Here is a 12,747-nt window from a genome sequence, read left to right on the forward strand (position 1 = left end):
CTTTAATGTAGGTATTGACATCTTTTGTGTTGGTATTGACTTTTGTGATTTGTTGATATTGACCTCTTTATTTTAGTTTTGACCTCTTCTTGTTTATATTGACCTTTTTAATGTTGGTTCACAAATGCATTATCCTTTAACTTTATTATTTGTTGATATTGACCTCTAAATTGTCGGTACTGACCATTCATGTATTTGTATATTTTTTTTTATTTTGTTTTGACATAGTTTCTGTAATAATTGTTGGTACATAAATGCATTGACCATTGTTGATAATGATAATTGTTGTTAATTGACCTTTTAATTGTTAATACAAAGATGCATTAATTTTTAATTGGTTGATATTGACAGGCTATTGGTTGATATTGTCAATTTATTGGTTGATATTGACCTTTAATTTATAGATATTGATTTTTTTGTTGATGTTGACCGTTTATGTTGATAGTAAGTTTGTCCTTAGTACTTAAATTGAGTATCACTTCCCCCTTCATCGTCAACAAAAGAAAACATAATGACTTACAAGGTTCAATGATTATGTAACTGTCTGAATAAATGTAAACTTTGTCTGTGTTGTTGGATCAATCCGGAATTGCAGACGATTTATTGATTCAAATTTTTGTCTCTTAACTAGGACAGAATGTATGGGTATACTTTGGGGGAGAATATAAGAAATATTACCGAAAACTTAGTATTTATTTATATTTATTGCAGTTAGCATTCCTTTTGATATAAACAGTTAGTTAACATATATGTTTATTTTGTAAAGGTGCATAAACCTGTGTATTTAAATAAATACACATATTATGTATCTAACCTAGCTGTCGTTAAATCTAGAACATAGTGCAACTATATAGAGGTCATTCCCGTGTGCAGCTAGCAGACGATGATTACGTAATGTCAAGACGACAAGCTTGATTTATTGAAAAATGGCTGATCTGAATGTTTGCAATTTTGTCTGAGACTAGGAAGTTAATGTAAGTATATTACTTACATTTTATACTAATCGTATATGTTATTTATAAATATGCATTCATTCATATATATGTACGTATAGCAGATGTTTAATATATTGAACGATTTAAAAAAAAAATCTGCTTTGATAAATTTTCAGGTAAACTTCAATAGTTTCTTTGTTACACTACAAAGAAATTGTGGTATTATCAGCTAGTACCCCAGTTAATTGAAAGTTCAGTTTGTTAAATTCCAACCGCGTGTTCTCAGGTTGATTATTGAGAAAACAGAGAAATAGCTGACAAAGAATTTGATATGTCATAGCTGTATCAGATAACTTGCGTAAACTTTAAAAACACATTTTGTGGTTTTTTTTTTATCTGTCCGAAGCAGGTCATTTATATTGTGACCTAATTCAATGACCTTATATTTAAAATCTAGTTACAATATAGCAGGCAGTTAGGTGATATAGTTTTAACTGTTGTACTAGATTATGTTGACTTATGTGCACCAAAGTTACGTTGACCTGAATGAGGTGAGGATTACTTGGAAGTCAGGTGTTCTATTTTTAGAATCTTTATCGTCTGTGTAGGTGAATAGTATTTAGGTGTTACTATAAATTTAGATTTTTTTCTGTATAACTTTTTTATATTGATTGTTTTTTGTTGTTGTAATATGATTTACCCTGTTTTGTCATTAAAGGAAATTGAGGCATGAATTTTCGTAAAATGGAATATGTATATCTCACTTGAAATGCATTTAAATATTATATAAATGCAACATTAAATGTCGATATATATAATTATAGATAAATAAGCACTGTACGGAAATTTGAGTCGTAACTTTTCAAGGTCTGATAGATTTTTTAAAAGAGGTTATTTGATAGTTTTAAAAAGAACATAATTTGGAAATCTTTGATTTCTTGGAATTACATATTTGTATGTTGATGAAAATTGAAACGGCTGTGCGGTACCAACCATTTATTTAACTTTTGGAGGTGAGTTGGCCCAGTTTTTAAGATAAATTCAAAGTTTAATACATTTTTGCTACTTTAGGAGAACAGTCAAAACTATAAGTTAGATTCCCTTGAAAATTGAAAAAAAAATTTAAATATAAATACCGCGTTCAGAGTAATAAAAATTCTCGACTTGTTCCTATAAGGTGTTAAAGCAATCTTTTATTTTTGTTTATAGTCGAAAAATGTTTTCTCCTTTAGAAAAAAAACATTTTTCGACTTTAAACAAAAACATTTTTCGACTTTTATCAAAAATTATTTCCACATGTTGTGTGATGATATGCAATGCTATGACATGTTATGATTTACTTGACACATTTCGCTCAACTGTTTATCAAAAAAAATTGTTTTGTTATTAGATTTGTTTTTTTATTCATTATACCAAGCAAAATGCACGGGAAGGTCAATTTAAAATTTCTTTTGATTTCATTTACTTGAACTTAAAACCAAATTTGCAGAAATAAAACTTTTGGTGAAAGAGAATTATTTGCACACCATTTTGAGTCAAAATATGCTTGTCCATGATTCTGCACTAAAAAGGATCAAAATATAGAACATAGTGCAACTATATAGAGGTCATTCCCGTGTTCAGCTAGCAGACGATGATTACGTAATGTCAATCATGTAATTATACCAAGCGAAATGCACGGGAAGGTCAATTTAAAATTACGTTTGATTTCATTTACTTGAACTTAAAACCAAATTTGCAGAAATAAAACTTTTGGTGAAAGAGAATTATTTGCACACCATTTTGAGTCAAAATATGCTTGTCAATGATTCTGCACTAAAAATGAGGATAAATGCGCTCCATAGTATACGTGAGGAGACTGTAATTCATTGCTACTGTTTTAAATTTTTGTTTTTCGTTCATTATTTTGTACATCAATTTGGTAGTTACTATGTTAACTCGTTTGAACTGTTTTATACTTGTCATTTAGGGGCATCCGAACGGTGGTGTTCTACTGCAAGACGGCAAACATTGGTTAAACTAAGTTTTGAAAATTGGGAAAATTGCTTTTTAAGGTGGGTTTGAATTGTCGGACACATGTAACTTGTCGAGGCTTAATCATTTCTGAGACAGATTAACTTATTTTTATTTACATTCAACTTTGGGTTTACTTATTGACAATCACAAGAATATGACAGTTGTTATCAATTCGTTTGATGTGTTTGAGTTTTTAATTTTGCCATTTGATTAGGGACTTTCCGTTTTGAATTTCGAAGTAAATAATTAGAAGGCGGTCTATGCTACCTCAATGTTTTATGAGAAATGTAAATACTAAATTGATAAAACTATCTAATAATAAACTCTAAAAGTAAAATTCTAACAAGCATTAAAGTTTAATTGTCTATGGCCGAGCAACAGGGCCAAATAATCTCTTTTCAAATTATATGGTCCGCTATTACAACAGCAACCTAAATATAGAGCCTGAGCTCTGTATCGCTGCTCATTTAAATTCAAGGATTATGATTATTTGTTACAATATAAAATATCTAGACTACACAAATACCACATCCTATGATTGTATGAACTGTAATCATAAGAAATGTATTCTGATATGTAATTTTAATGAACTTTATTCTGAAAACGTACATGAAGACCAAAAGCATTCCGCTTCGTTTGCAACCACGTTTTAAAAGGATAGAGAAAAAATATCGCTTATTAATTGTGTTCTTCAATGGTATAATGTTGATCCACACTATTAATGTATAGTTGTGTAAAATGAATTAATGCAATGATTCTCTTGCGTTTACATATTGCGATATTCTTACATTATTGTTTGTGTTCATTTTCTTAACAATTTTTATTAACTTTTTTCTGTATTCTCATTATCATCTCAATTCTAATTCCTTAAGGACATAGCCCCAAAAGTTGAAGGCGCAATGGGTTTTTAGTAACAAAATATGGTCATTACCTAGACATGTCTTTTCGATCAGTTAAAAACACTTCTTTGTCAAGTAGGTTATCCTTTTGTTTTTTGAGATGCATTAATACGCAGCAATGTCTGGTCCAAATTGTACAGTTTGATTCGACCGTTTTACATGGTGAGAGACAATCTCCCGGACGTTGTTGAACCCTAGCATCAACTCTCTGAAGAATCTGATTGCCTGGTACAATAAGAAACTTTTGTCCCTACCAAACATAGTTGTATTACCTCATTTTCAAGTAGGTAATTTGAATTTCCTACTTTGGTGCCGATCGACCTACCAGACAGAATCTACCTCATGTTTTATTATTAATTTTGTTCGCGTCCTGAATATTTATAATATTTGCAACTGGTAGCAACAATTAACAATTTTAAACACATTTAACAGTCACGCTTGTCTTCTTATTCACACCTTGTTGAAAGCGTTTTATCATGATACTATAGTGTATACATGTACATGTATGTGTCTTAATTGAATTATGACTATCAATGTGCACCTGTCTGTTTCTCATCGATCAAATAAAATCATGTAAACTGTATATTGATTTTTTTTTTCATATTTTCTTGCCCTACTTTCATGACCCTTTTATAGAATACTATTAAGTTTTGAAACAAACAAATATTTGAAATTTCAGATCAACGTGTTTTTCTTATATATTTTGCCTTTTTGATCATTTGACAATTCAGGAGCTTTAAACTCAGTTGTTGTCGTCTGTTACTGTATATCTTTTTTTTTTCTTCAGCATTTGAAATTAACAAGGTCGTTAAATGTCTCGTTTGCTTGTTAAACATTTATCATTTCTGGGCCTTTCATAGATTATTATATGGTATCGATTTTGCTCATTGTTGAAATCTGTACAGTTGTGTTTTTAACTTTTTTGTTCTGTGATGGAGAGATGTTTTTTTTAGCAATCATACAACATCTTCTTATAATTATATTAAACAGATTTGTGTGCGCTATAACGTTAATCTTTTCCTATTTAAACCATATTGTCGTAAAATACAAAATAAACGACTTTTAAAAAAATGATTACCTTTCATCAATATTTATTTTAAGGAACAGATGTCTGTGCACAAGTATGTCATTGAACTCATATAATTACTTGTCAATAAAATAAAATGTTGACACAGATACTTGTCTTTATTTTTTTGTCTTCGCGCAACGCGTTGTGGGGTACATACATGTAGAGACCCCGGGAATCCATACAGACGTCAATCCGTTTTTGTTACAGCTTTCACGTGTATAGTTCATTTCACATGTTTTATAAAACTTATATCATAGGTTTATATCAGCAAAATATTAGAAAAAAAAAGAAATCTCAAAAAATAATTTTGATTACAAACATTGGTTATTATGAAAAAGTACATCGTTTGAGCTCTCATTTGTACAATTCTTACCAGATTTCTACGAAACCAATATCGTAGTTTTATAAGTCTCTGGTGAGTTCAAAAAGATGTGTCGATAATTTTTTAAATGAGTTATGCCCTTGGAAATATCGATGATATGGAAAATAACATTGTCAGCATCTCATATGTACATTTATTGTCAGAATTTATAGGATAATATCAGCAATGTCTTCGACACTTTTAGAAATAAGTGTCAATCATTAGTTTTAACGAGTTTCCCCTTGAAAATATTTAATATAACTAAATCCATATTGTATTTGCCCTGCATGAAGCCTTCATTTATCTAAGATTTAATAAAAAGTTTTAAAGAACGAAGACAGGTGATTTTTTCGTTATCGCCCTTGAATACATTGAATATGTGCAATGAGGATGTTCGTACTCTCTATCTTTATTAATATGTTTTTGAAAGTATGATGTGAAATATCACATTGAAATTGTAATATTTAGACATGTAAACTATAAAAAACATTAAAAAATATAATGACAAAAACCCTCCTTTAAAATGAGACATTATAATGCTTTTAAAACTGCATACAAATATGAAGTACTTAACAATAGGGGTTAAACTAATCAAAACACCAAACTTGAACATGTAAATTGGTAAAAAGTGTCGAAATCAATGAACCAAGATTTTGGGGCGGAGGTATGTAATCTCCATGACAATGATACATGTGTACATGCAAATGCTATTACAACTACATATTATAAAGATCATTGATTTTATATTAGCGATTCATCTTAAAATTATATAATCACAAACTGTTACATGTCAACTATATTAACGTTCAATAAACCATGACCGAGTGACAGGGCCTGATAATCTCTATTTATCCTGCAATTCGGTGTCCTACTATACATATATCGCTTTAAAGCTCCGCCCAATGCCGGGCTGAGTATTGTATGAACCTGGGTGACCTCAGAATGTGTATTGCAGTTGCATCCCAATGACATATTGTTTGACCTTATGCGAATTTACGATTACTTTTATATGTTCTGTTTGTTTTCAAACATTTCTTTAGAGCAATAATAGTTATCAAAAGTACCAGGATTATAAGAATTACACCAATTTTCTGATAACATACACACATGATTAGCAGTCTCTTCTACGATGACAATTGTCGATTTTAAAACTTGAATGTGTATGACTGTGTAACAAATTCAACCATGTCAATTTCAGCATTTCGGCTCAAAACAGGAGTTATAGCTCGTTAAAGCTCGCAATACACCTTAGCCTCGTAAAACTACAGCTGATATTCAAAGACACTTAACAGTTATTGTCTATTGAAATAACATGGACCACAAGGATTATCATTATTGCTTGTATATATGTATAACCTTGTTTTTACAAACTTTAATCCTAATAAATTTCTTATAAAATAAAATTTGAAAGACATGTTTTCTGCAAACGAACATGTAGACCAAAATCATTCTACTTCGTTTACAACCTCTTTTAAAAGGTAGAAAAATGGCATCGCTCATTAGATGGTTTGTGGTAAATGTATATAAGGAAATGCCTCTACCAGGGCGGGAGTATGACAGATGGTTTGCATTCGTTTGATGTGTTTGACCAATTGTGTTTACCATGTGCGAAGGGACTTTTCGTTTTGACTTTCTTTGGAGTTCGGTATTCATGTTATTTTGCTTTTTGTTGTTCCGTGCTCTTTTTTTTTATTAATGTGCAAATTGTATTAATCTAAATTAAAGGAATGTATGTCGTTGAGCTATCATAGCTATTGCGATCATTTAAATGTATATAAACCTCATTTTTCATTCTTATTAGCATTTTTTCTGCGAAACCATCACTTCTAAACGACAAATTGAAGCTTAAAGGTGAGGTTTTATTGGAGTAACAGAAAACTGGACTTTTGACACTATTAAACATAGAATTAATCTATTTTCACGTGGAATTTCTAATTCTACATTTGATACATAAAGAATCTTTCGCATGTATTTTAATCAGTCATGTTCTTTTCCCTAATATTCGTATAATATTTGCAACTGAATGCAACAATTCACAAATTTATACGCCATTCTGACTCCATTCTTAATTTTTATTCAGATTTACTTCAAAACAAACTTAAGGTGGTACCTAGTACTACAGGGAGATAACTCTGTAAAATGAGAAGTATTAAGGGAATATTAAGCTTCTCAATGATCAAAATAAAAATGTGTCAAATTACTATGTAACCAGTGTATTTTTTCTGATAAATTGGTTGGTTCAAATTTTTTGAAATTTTTCTATTTTTGTCAAAGGATCAAAGTTAAAACTTTGTCAAAATTTTATGAAAATTAAACGAGCCAAATTAATTTTAGTGAAGGTGTTGGGTACCACCCTAATAGACAATTATGATTTTTTTCTTCACACCTTGCTGAAGTCTTATTAACATGATAACTGGTTATAACTCTCAATGTACACCTGTGGGTATCTCATCGATCACATAAAATCTTGTAATCTGCATATTTCGGGTTTTTATTTCTTTTTGTTTTGCCCTATTTTCATGAACCCATCATTTTCAACACTGAGACGAGTGCCTGTGCAAATAAGGTAAAAAAATCAGAATATTCAGTTTTCCCTTTTTTTTCTAATTTGATTTTTTGTTAATTAATCAGTTTAATATTTTGCTATGTTACATGTCTTTACCCTTATGTTGTATATAGTAAAAAAGAACGATATGTGCAACATATGCTTTAAAAACGTTTAAATTACTGTTTCATTAGAATAAAACAGATTTGTAACGCACATTTTTATAAAATCAGGTTAGATTTAGTTTCATTTTTGTAAGTATTTGTTTGCGTTCAAGACTCGTCTAAAAAAGAGGATCCGTTTTCTTAGTACCTGATACATTAATGATCTATTATTTAGTATGCTAACATTGATCAAAGTTTGACAACAGGTGTCAATGCCATGATTTAAACCAGAACAGCACACATAATATCCGATCAAAGAGTAAAACGTAAGATTTATCTATTTTAATTTGTACGGGGTATATATCTGGCAAAATGAAATTCATCTCAATAGTACACTTGATAAAATTTTAAATGACTGTTGTTGTTTGGATAAAACATTCTTAGAACAAAGTGTTGTCCTGAATGTTAGAATAAGATCAGGAGATTTTATGGGATATAGTTGCCAATGAAACAACAAAAGACAAAATGTTAACAACTATTGGTCACAATACGTACTTCGGCAATGTCAAAGCCCATATGATAATAGATGTCATACTTAACCCCGAAATAAATAAAACAGCTAAAGTAAGAATTCAAACAAGAATTAACATAGGCCAAATGCTCCTGGTTTGGTACAGGGGCAAAAATGCGGTGGGGTTAAACATGCGTTTTGATATCTCGACCCTCCCCCTATACCTCTAGTCAATGTGTACATGTTTCATCGATATACGCATCATAATCAAACAAGGAAGGATGTATAACTAGAGGGCAGTTATGGACTTCAAAGATATGCGTAAAGAATTTTAATTGCAATTGGAAATGAATTTCTAATAAATTGTTGAAGTGGCAAGGTTAAGCATTGTTTAATTTACTATTTTAAATTCCTTTGTTATATTTAGAATACCCTTATTAAATTGTAAAATTAAAGGCATTGAACATGTCATTGTATCGGTATTTGCAATATGAATGCTACGGTTCATAAATTTATTTGGTATTTAAGATTAACTTTTTGGACTGAAATTCAAGAGGTTAAAGGGAAAATAAAAAATGGCAGTCGCTTTTCAGACAAACAAGTAAGCACTACAAAAGGGAACTGAGTTAAGCTTGTTTTAGTGGCGGCATACTAGAAGATGACTTGACAAGTTTCCTATAAACTTACACAGCTTTGGCGACATATCATGAACATGGGTCTAGTTAGGGTTTTCAGAATAGAGAATATTGAACTAAAAATGCAGAATAAAGGTGAAAAATATGATGCAAAGAAAACAATAGGTAAAACAAATAAAGAAAAATGGACTGCTGAAATATAGAGAGTTATTCGCAAAAAGTACAGAATTAAGGGGAAAAAATAATGAATTGAGAAGAATAGGCTGTAATTCAAAAAGTAAAAAATGAAGTGCTATGAATATGAATCTGAAAAAGTATAGAGAATAATGGATAAAACAAACAAAGAATATAGCATGAGGAAAATGGACTAACTAATTTTAAAAAAAAACGCGAAACCTCCAATCAAGGTGTGTGTGGCTTTTCAGTACCAAGGTCAACGCCAACCATAATGTTCTTTGTATCTTGAAATGTCTATCTAGTTCATCTTTGCAACAGATAGAGGTATTTGTTGTTTTTTAGAATTAAGTTTCTGAAATCATCATTCTTATCTTCTTAAGTGATAAGATATATTACAAGAGCAGAAATTGTTTTCACGATAAAGACTGTTATCAGCTGATCATAGTACTGTATATCGTATTTTGTTTATCCCTACGTAATCTTCAATAATTAACAAGGTATTATTCATGAATGGAATAAATTCATAAAATTTGAAATGACGGTTTTACAAATCAGAAAATTGCTATCCTTAGAAGACACTCCCAACCCTGAAATATTATTGTATTTACGGTAAAAACAACTGGTTTTGTAGGTTCTGTTGACAGTTTTGCGAAAAGAACTGATTAAGATAGTTCTACCTAGAACAGTTTTAAAAAGTTCTAAGACTATAACTGATTTGGACAGTTCTATCCTAAAACTGATCCTGAAAATGTTACCCTAGAACTGTTCTAAGTAGTTCTAGGTAGAACTGTCAGCAGAACTGACTAAATCAATTCTAATCGTATAACTGTCATCAGATTTGTCTAAAACTGTTATACCCGTAGAACTGATCAAACCTGTAAGGATTCCAAATAATGTCATATATTACTATCTTTTGCCTTATTTATATCGAAGACAAAGAGTTCTTAAAACTGTTCTATGGATAGAACTAGCTGAATCAATTCTAGCCCTAGAACTGATCAAATCAGTTATAATCGTAGAACTGTTCTTATACTAGTCGTAGAACTCGTCTGGTCGTAGAACTGTTCTAGTCGCAGAACTGACTAAATATTTGGTCTGTTCTAGGTAAAAGTGTTTAAAACTGTTCTAGGGTAGGACTGTCATGATCAGTTCTAGGTAGATCCGTTAAGATCAGTTTTAGGTAGAATTGTCTAAATCAGATCTAGGTAGAACTGACCAAATCAGTTCAAGGTTAAAACTGTTCTAGCTAGAACTGTATCAAAGTGGTCAGGGTGACAGATATACATACTGTTCTAGAGCAGTTCTCCTGACAGATTCCGACATATTTGTTGAGAGGTTTAAAGTGATCTCCACTGTATGTATACAATATCTACATGTATACCACGTCCTGAAAGTTTAATCACATGAATTTCTTCTTAAATTTCATTTCCTTTTTCTGTCATGGTACATGTAGACCAAAGTCATTTCTCCTTGTTTGGAACCTTTAAAAAGGACAGAGAAAATGTTATCGCTCATTAAATGGTTTTTGGCAAAAGTATCTAAGGAAATGCCTGTACCAAGTCATGACAATTGATTTTACTGTTGATTTTGCCATTTGCTAAAGGGATATCCATTTTGAGTTTTCCTTAGATAACGATACTTGTTGTTGATCCATGGTTTTTCTTATGAATGTGCAAAATGTATTTGTATAATTCATTTTTGGCGTAAAGCTATTAAAAAATTCTAAAATTATCAAAAAATGTATTTGCGGTTGCATTATGCATTCTTATTAGCCTGTTTTCTAGGCAATTATAATTTCGAAACGACAAAGCTTCAAAGGTTGACGGCGCAAGGTTTTATTGGAATGACGAAATATAGTCATCACCTAGACTTTTTCTGTCTGTCAATTAAATAATACTCCTAACTAAGTGGGTTGACCGTTCGGCTATTTGTGATGTATACATACACAGCCATGTCGCAGTCAGAATGATGACGTTAAATTCGATCCTTTTTTGGTAAATACAAAGCTCCCTGCACATTGTACCCTTGAAAAAACTCTCCAAAAGAGCTGGTGCAACAAAAAGCTTTGTCACTATTAAACATATAATTATTTACTTCATTTTAAATGGAAGCTCAAATTTCCTACATTTGATACCTACAGAGTAGATTGTATGTATCTATAATCAATTTTGTTCTTATCCTTAACATTTCTGTATTTTTTTTAACAGGATGCAAAAATTAACTAATTTAAACGCCGTTCTGAGTCAAACTATCTTTTATTCTTACTTCCGAAATTGACAGTCAGCTTGTTTTCTGTTTCAAACCTTGTGGAAGTCTTATTATCATTAAATATGAAAAAATAAGATTTGTACATATCTTACTAGGTACGACTATCAAATTGAATGTTAACCTGTGTGAATCTCATCGATCAAAAAATATTGTAATCTGTATATTTCGGAGATTTTTTTCTTTTTGTTTTGCCCTATTTTCATGACCCTTTTACACTTTAGTTTTAAGAAATTTCAGAAAAGTAATTTTTTTCAATTTTTTCAAATTTGATCTTTTTTCAAATATTCACTATGTTGCATGTCTATATCCTTATGTTGTATATATTAATAATATATACCTAATTTTAAATGACTGTTTTTATTTGGATAAAACATTCTTAGAACAAAGTATTGTCCTGAACGTTAGTATAGAATAAGGCGATTTTATAGGATATAATTGCCAATTAAACAACGAAAGACGAAATGTTAACAACTATTGGTCACAATACGACCTTCGGCAATGAAACAAACACATATTGCGGCATATCAAGTTTTGAAAAGAAAGAAAGAAAAACAAAAAGTAACCATGAGTATATAAAAAGATGAAAACGTTCCTTGTCATTGAAATGCATGTACAATTTACGATGACCCGTCCTTTATTCGTAGCACCCTTCATTGGCCATTTTATAACGGAAGGTTATAAGATTTATTTCTCCTTTTACGCTGTGACATGGAACGGAGAATGGAAATGGGGAATGTGTCAAAGAGACAACTACCCGACCAAAGAGAGGAAACCAGCTGAAAGCCACCAATTGGTCTTCAATACAGCGGGAAAATCCCGCAATCGGAGGCGTGCTTCAGATGTCCACTTGACAAAAATGTGTAATAGTGCAGTGATATTGGATAAGTCGGTACGGTGACATATAGCTGGTAATTTCTGTGTCATTTTGGTCTCTTGTGGAGAGTTGTCTCATTGACAATCATACCACATCTTCTTTTTTTTATATTCATACTTAACTCCGAAATATACAGCATTTGCTAAAATTAGAATTCAAACACCAATTAACACAGGCCACATGCTCCTGGCTTGGGACAGAGGCAAAAATGCGATCAAAGATCGGAAATCAGCTGGAGGCCACAATTAGTCTTCAATACAGCGAGAAAATCCAGCAATCTGAGTCGTGCTTCAGCTGTCCCCTTAACAGTTTATACCAGTCTTATGTAACTAAATATAGAATCAATTCACATT

General features: G+C 31.0%; 1 protein-coding gene across 1 annotated transcript in view; it reads left to right on the top strand.

The window, feature by feature from the left end:
• Window positions 1–821: 821 nt before the first annotated feature.
• LOC134695460 (nuclear hormone receptor E75-like) overlaps window positions 822–12,747 on the top strand; it is a 52,784-nt gene continuing 40,858 nt past the window's right edge. Inside the window, exon 1 of the mRNA XM_063556726.1 lies at window positions 822–974. The gene's annotated coding sequence lies outside the window, so the exon portion shown is untranslated. The remainder of the gene's footprint in view (window positions 975–12,747) is intronic.

The sequence above is a fragment of the Mytilus trossulus genome, chromosome 13, assembly GCF_036588685.1.
Source record: "Mytilus trossulus isolate FHL-02 chromosome 13, PNRI_Mtr1.1.1.hap1, whole genome shotgun sequence".
NCBI lineage: Eukaryota > Metazoa > Mollusca > Bivalvia > Mytilida > Mytilidae > Mytilus > Mytilus trossulus.